Genomic DNA, 7,075 nt, shown 5'->3' on the forward strand with positions numbered 1-7,075 from the left:
ATATATATATATATATATATATATATATATATATATATATACATCATTATTTATAATAGCCCTAACATCTTCTGCAGCGCTGTACAAAGTATATTCTCTTGTCCCTACCATAGTTCTATGTCTATTTATGTATCATAGTCTAGGGCCCATTTAGAGGAAGCCAATTAACTTATCTGTATGTTTTTGGGATGTGGGAGGAAACCGGAGTACCCAGAGGAAACCCACGTAGACATGGAGAGAACATACAAATTTATACATATATATTATGATTAACATCCAGCCATGTTTGACGCCCATATCTACCATAGATTGGAAAATTAGTGTTTACTGTGCAAAGCCAAGCTGTCCACCACTTTGCTTTTATGCACTTGACTGCTATTAAAATTTGCCTAGCTAAATTTTGAGTCACACTGGGCTTTACATTGTGAGTACTACTTGTAGATCCATATCGGTCCAAAACCACCTGCAAACCCCTTAAACCACAGTCCCCGTTATTCCTGCAGGCATGCCAGTTGGTTGAGATTTCCAGTTGCCTGAGTTCCAGATAATGGGGACTGTGCTGTAATGCAAAAATGTACTTGACAATATTTTTACCATTAAGTGGACAATGTTTCGTGAATCCAGACCAAGTCTGTGAGATTGCTGAGGCTCCCTAGTGTTCCAGCTACGGAGAGCCTTAAAGAGTACCCGAGGTGGACTGTGTATAGATTATAAAACACATAGGCATGTTCTCTGCTCAATGACATGCCTCTGTGTCCTTCTGGTGCCACTGTCAGTCCACCTAGGCTCTGTTGTCCCCCCTCAAAGCTAGTGACAATCTAGCGACAATCTGATTGTCACTAGCCTCCTTTTGCTCTTCTAGCCGTCTATCACCTGCTCCCCCATCTCTGTCAGCTCGCTCCCCCGCGTCCGCCAGCTTCCTCCAATCAGCAGCTCCCACCTCCGCCAGTTTCCTCCAATCAGCAGCTAAGCCGTGACCCAGGAAGTACTTCCGGGTCGCAGCCATCTTGGCCTTCTTCCGCTGGTGATCGGAGGATGAACAGGCTGCGGAGGATGAAGGGGGCCATGGAGAGTGGTGTGGAGCAGCACAGATTCATCCGGGAGGCGGCGTGGAGCATGAAAAACTCAGAGGTACGTTAATGTTTAAAAGTTCAGCCGTGTCCCAACACATAGCTTCGCCTGCTTGTCGAATATGGCAGCTACTTTTCTCTGTATGGTATGTAGAAAGACAGAGACCTTTCTTCACAAGAGGGCGGAACTCTGCGCCGAAATCCAGCTGATTGGGATTATTACACAGATGGCGTACCAAGTATTTCTAAATTATCAGCACTAGTGTACTTCTGTCTATTTTTATGTATACCAGAGGTGCGCTTTGATACATTAGGCCCTGCGTACCGCTGCGTCTCTGAGTCCGTCCTCCACTCTGTATTTATAACTTCTAGTAATGGGAATAAGTCATCATGATTTTGCCATTTTCCTACCACAGCACAGAACCACAGTGGAGTGTACTTACAGCAATACCTACAAGGGAAACAAACATTACATAATGGGGGAAAGGCACTGAAATGGAAAAATATTCTCACCATACAACACTAATGGATTAAAAAAAAAATAGGAAGAAAGGTAGATGCTGCATCAAAACACAGCAGTCTAGCATGCAGATGAACAGACCCGCTGACTGCCAGAACTGCTAACTATTCACAAAGAGATTAAAGGCACTACAATTCAAATGAAAGGCAACAGAGAGAGAGATTAATGACTTGACAACCTCGAATTGAAGGCAATATATCGTTTTTTTATATTTTGTTTTATTTGTATTTATGAAGTTTAGTAATAAAAAATAAAGAAACAATGATAATTAAAACGTGATTTGTTTTTTTTAGCTTCTGATCATACAGGAAAGCTTTCTATGTAGAACCAGAAAAGTTAGACACGGAGAATATTAGGGCTGGCAATTCAGAAGACTTGGCTTCTGAGATGTTTCAGAATGGTTTACTGCAAAATAAAATGAGATCCTTTTGTTCTCTGAACCAGCCGCTCGTTAAACTACGGTTAGCAATCGTACCGATGGCTGTCCATTCATCTGAATGTACAGCGTTTAAAGAGACTCTGTAACTTTAAAAAGTGCCCCTGGGGGGTACTTACCTTGTGAGGGGGAAGCCTCTGGATCCTATCAAGGCTTCCCCCGTCCTGCTTCGTCCCTTGTCGGTCTCGATGTGCCCCCTGTAAGCCACAGACGACAATTTGTCAGGCTGTGGCTGGCTGTGGCGCAGTAGTGCCTGCAATATTTACCTTCAGCGCAGGCGCAGTAGCGTCTCTCAGCTCGGGATCAGGCGGAAATAGCCAATCCCAGTCAAGTCCGCTCTACTGCGCAGGCGCAAGTCGCCTGTCGATGACTTTGCCCCTATTTCCACTCATCGGCTCAGTCGCCAACCCTGGCAGACCAAAGCCACTAAACCAGGGATGTCAAACCGGTCCTTCGAGGGCCGAGGTCCTCACACATTTTTGACACAGCTCAAATGAATTGATGGGTCTGAATCAGGAAAGATGTGGTCATCAGGTAGAACACATTCCTCTCTTTCTCAGTCCATCCTAAACACTGGCATGTATCTGGCCCTCCAGGCCTGGAGTTCGACACCTGTGCACTAAACAGTGGAAAAGGTTCTCTAGAGTAGCTGAACAGAGTTGGAGGAAAAGTAACACAAGTGAGGATTTCATCTCATATAAAAAAAACTTGAACAACTTTAGAAACGCACTCTCTGTGGAGAACAGTCCTATTTTTCATCCCTAATATCCTCCCATTTCCTCAATCCAAAGCGCTTGTTCAGCACCTTTAACTCCGTTCTCCATCCATCTCCTCCTTCTTCACGCTTATCTGTATGCTCTATATGTATATTGTATACTACCCAACCTCTTGTTTCACCCCTATTTCTTTAGATTGTAAGCTCACAAGGGCAGGGCTCTCTCCCCCTTTTGTGTATTGGAATGCATTATACATTTTAATCATCATGTTACTTTTATCATTACCAATTCTGTATTTTGTATCGATTTTGTATTTTGTCACCATTTATGTATTTTGTATATTGGTGTACACTATGGTCTGTATTACTATGTACCCCATGTTCCCTTCTTACTTTGTACAGAGCCACAGAATATGTTGGTGCTTTCTAAATCAATAATAATAATAATAGTAACCTGCCGTAAGAATGAAAAAAAAGGAGGGATCCGAGAAAGAAAAAACAAATGAAATGTTTATTTGTATGTATTCCTATTTTTGCCAGAGGTGGGAAGGGAGCTGTAGGTTTATGAGGTATGGAAGGTCTGCGCTTGCACAGTGAGACGAGTGCTTGCATTCGCTGTGCACATGTGGTTTGGAAGTGCACCATTGCAATTCTAAATCCCGCACCACCGCTAAAGGATGGGGCTTCCTTGAAAAATATTTGATTGGAGGATATTGGCCTCGATTCATCATTCTCTTTGAAATAACTTTTTCCAGTTTGTTAAATTACCGAATTCGAAGTTTAGCGATTTCTAGTTGTATTCATCAAGGTTTTTCCTCATTCGGTGTGAATTCGATAACAATTCGATAACAATTCGGTAACCATTCGGTAATGTGTCGATATTTCCATTTTACAGTGGTACTTTAACACAAGGCCATAAGATTCCCATGGAATTGTGGGTAAAAGGCAGTCCTTTGAGCACTACGTAGCAACATTCTGAATAGGGCTTAACACCTGGACCAGGATTCTGAAAGTGGTTGGGACAATCCCACAATTTGATAGGAGCCTTTTCTAAAAAAATATAGTGCAGCTAGCAAATTAGTTAACCCTGACACTGCCTGTGTTCTCTTACAAGATGATTCAAGAGAAATGCAGATGTCGTGTTATAGCAAATAAATCTATTCTCTTACAAATTTATATGGTTGCAGACCTTATTCTTGCCCTTCTGCGCCTTTGAATCACTCTCAGCTGATACATAACCACTTCAAATGGCTCCATCTTCTCTGTCAGCAATGATCTGACAGGAATAACGACAGAGCAGTGAAGGAGATAACTAATCCTAAATGTAACGCTAAACCACGCCCACTTTCTTTTTCATGAATTGCACTTTATTCCGTTTTAGCGAATCGTTACCGAATCGTTACCGAATGTTCGCTAACAGCTGTAGATAACTTTGATGAATCCTGAAATGAAGTTAACAAATTCGGTATTTTACCAAACTGTTGTTAACAAATTTGCTAAGTGTTGATGAATCGAGGCCATTGTGGAGTATTTAGCCTCCTGGGAGGTATGCCAGACACTGTGTCAGGCATAGGGCATGCCGCTCTAGAGGTTATAATAGCCTCAGGAGTCCCTCAGGTGAATCCTATTAGATGAAATGTAATCAGAACATATTAGCTAGCACTAGGCTAGCTCGTATTGGTGGCCAGCACCCCCCGATCGCCCCTGATCCAACCAGTTTATACATTACCCAGCCTGGTTCCAACGATCGGCGCAGCCTCCCTGCACAGATCCAGTCTCTCTATGGGGAGGATCGGAACTGCGCATGACGTCATGGACGATCCTCTCCAGACCGGAGCTGTGCGGGAAGGCTGCGGCGATTGCTGGAACCAGGCTGGGTAATGTATAAGAAGCTGGGGGGGGGGGGCAAACGGGGGGTGCTGGCCACCAATACTAGCTAGCCTAGTGCTAGCAAATATGTTCTGATTACATTTCATCTAATAGGTTTCACCTGAGGGACTCTGCGGCTACAAAACCTCCTGAGCGGCGTAATGCTCAGGAGGGTAAAGGACTGTGGATGGAGAACAGGAGGGCCCCCTGAGGACAACGAGCAGCACCAACACACTCAGGGAAAGGTAATCTAGCCCACCATTGGGCATTGTTTGCCCTGATTCAGGGCTACATTGAGGCTGGCCTAAAAGAATGCAAGCTACATATGTACAAATACACAGCAATAGGCATCATGTGCCATAGACACAACATTTTCTGTACTCCCCGCCCATTTCTAGGAGGGCCTGCTGTTTTTTATTCAGATTTCATCACTCCCTAATTTGATTTGTTAAATCACAAGACTTGGTTACTGCAGATTGCAAACCTGTAAAGTAAGAAGCTAATCTACTGTACTTACAACTGTCAGTTTCACCAGCAGGTGGTGCTGTAAACATACATTCCTTTTAAATTCAATTATGGTATTAATGAATTAATTATAAATACAGTGGCTTGCAAAAGTATTCGGCCCCCTTAAAGTTTTCCACATTTTGTCACATTACTGCCACAAACATGAATCAATTTTATTGGAATTCCACGTGAAAGACCAATACAAAGTGGTGTACGCCTGAGAAGTGGAACAAAAATCATACATCACTCCAAACATTTTTTACAAATCAGTAACTGCAAAGTGGGGTGTGCGTATCTATTCAGCCCCCTTTGGTCTGAGTGCAGTCAGTTGCCCATAGACATTGCCTGATGAATGCTAATGACTATATAGAGTGCACCAGTGTGTAATCTAATGTCAGTACAAATACAGCTGCTCTCAGAGGTTGTCTAAGAGAATCGTGGGAGCAACAACACCATGAAGTCCAAAGGACACACCAGACAGGGATAAAGTTATTGAGAAATTTAAAGCAGGCTTAGGCTACATAGGTTATTATGCTGTTGTGTATCTTTTAGCGCAGAGAGGAGTTCTGAGTTCAGGTCCACTTTAAATACCGAACATCTCACTTGGCTTTACCGCATGCTCTAATCTTTGTGAATTGACATTTACTAACATGCGTTGAGGTATTTAATGCAAAAGCCGGTAATTTACCTCACTGGTTGGTCATTTCAGCTTGCCATGCGGTAACAGCCTTAGGGCCCTTTCACACTGGCAGAAAGGGCCCTAAGGGCTAGAGATTATGGGGCCCCATAGCAGAATTTTGATGGGGCCCTCAGACGTAGGCACTCAAGAGCAGTGCCATCTGCTACTATCCCATAATATATATGGTAAGGCTACGTTCACATCATGAAACGCAGATGGCCGTGCGTTTTTGAACGCAACGCGTACGAACACATGCCATCTGCGTTTCTATGTGTTGCGTGGCTGATCCAAATTCACTGAAAGAGAATAGGTCAGCCGCGTGTTTTGGTAAAAATGTGTGCAGCATGCGTTCCCGGACCGCACTGGTCCAGAACGCATGCAGTGTGAACATCAGACAGTGCAGTCTATGCACTGTCTGATGTCGTGCCTGTCGGCCTCCCGCATGCGTTGCCGAAATCCGGACGGCAATGCGTGCAGTGTGAATGGGGCCTAAGTTGACTGGCCAGTGTACATTCTTATGTAATGTACACTGCAAACAGTCTACAGGCCCTGAGATAAAGTTAGAGCATGGAGAAAAACAGGAAAATAAATAGTGAACACATTACAGCTTGCGCCCCCTAGGCTCCAGGGCCCCATAGCAGTTGCTATGGCTGCTATGGCTATTGCTACACCCCTGCACACTGGCACGGTACGGCAATTTACCATAGCCTACCGCCTACATTGCCTGCAGGGCGGTGCGCCAGAAGAACCGTAACTAACGTGAGCACATATCTACGTTACCGTGCGGATCCAGCAGCGACCCGAGGAACTCATGTAAGTCTATATTTTAGCAATACGCCTCCCTGATCACTTTGGCCACAGGAAGTGAGCGTCACTTCCTGCTTGGCCTGCTTCCAGATGGGGATTACCGCGTACTAAATTCCTGAAGCCCTGTTTTTGGTGAAGCGCCCCTCTGGGCCGCACCACACCGCTACTGCCGATATTCAGTGTACCAGCCTCAGTGAATTGACATTTGCTAAGATGTTTAGTAAAATCAGCTCTTTTCTGCTTTACCGCATGCTTTGAGAATTGAAGCCACAGAGAAAACGAGCCCTTTTATAAAACAGCATATAAGCGCAAATGATAAAAAAAAAAACAGTCTGTAAGCTTGCATAGCTCCCAACTGTCCCTCTTTTTGAGGGACAATCCCTCTTTGGGAACCCTGTCCCTCTTTCTTCCTCATGTGTCCCTCTTTCAGGACTTAAAGAGTAACTGTTAGCCCCCAAAGTGAAATTTAAAT

This window comes from Hyperolius riggenbachi, chromosome 5, assembly GCF_040937935.1.
Source record: "Hyperolius riggenbachi isolate aHypRig1 chromosome 5, aHypRig1.pri, whole genome shotgun sequence".
In the NCBI taxonomy this organism is placed as follows: domain Eukaryota; kingdom Metazoa; phylum Chordata; class Amphibia; order Anura; family Hyperoliidae; genus Hyperolius; species Hyperolius riggenbachi.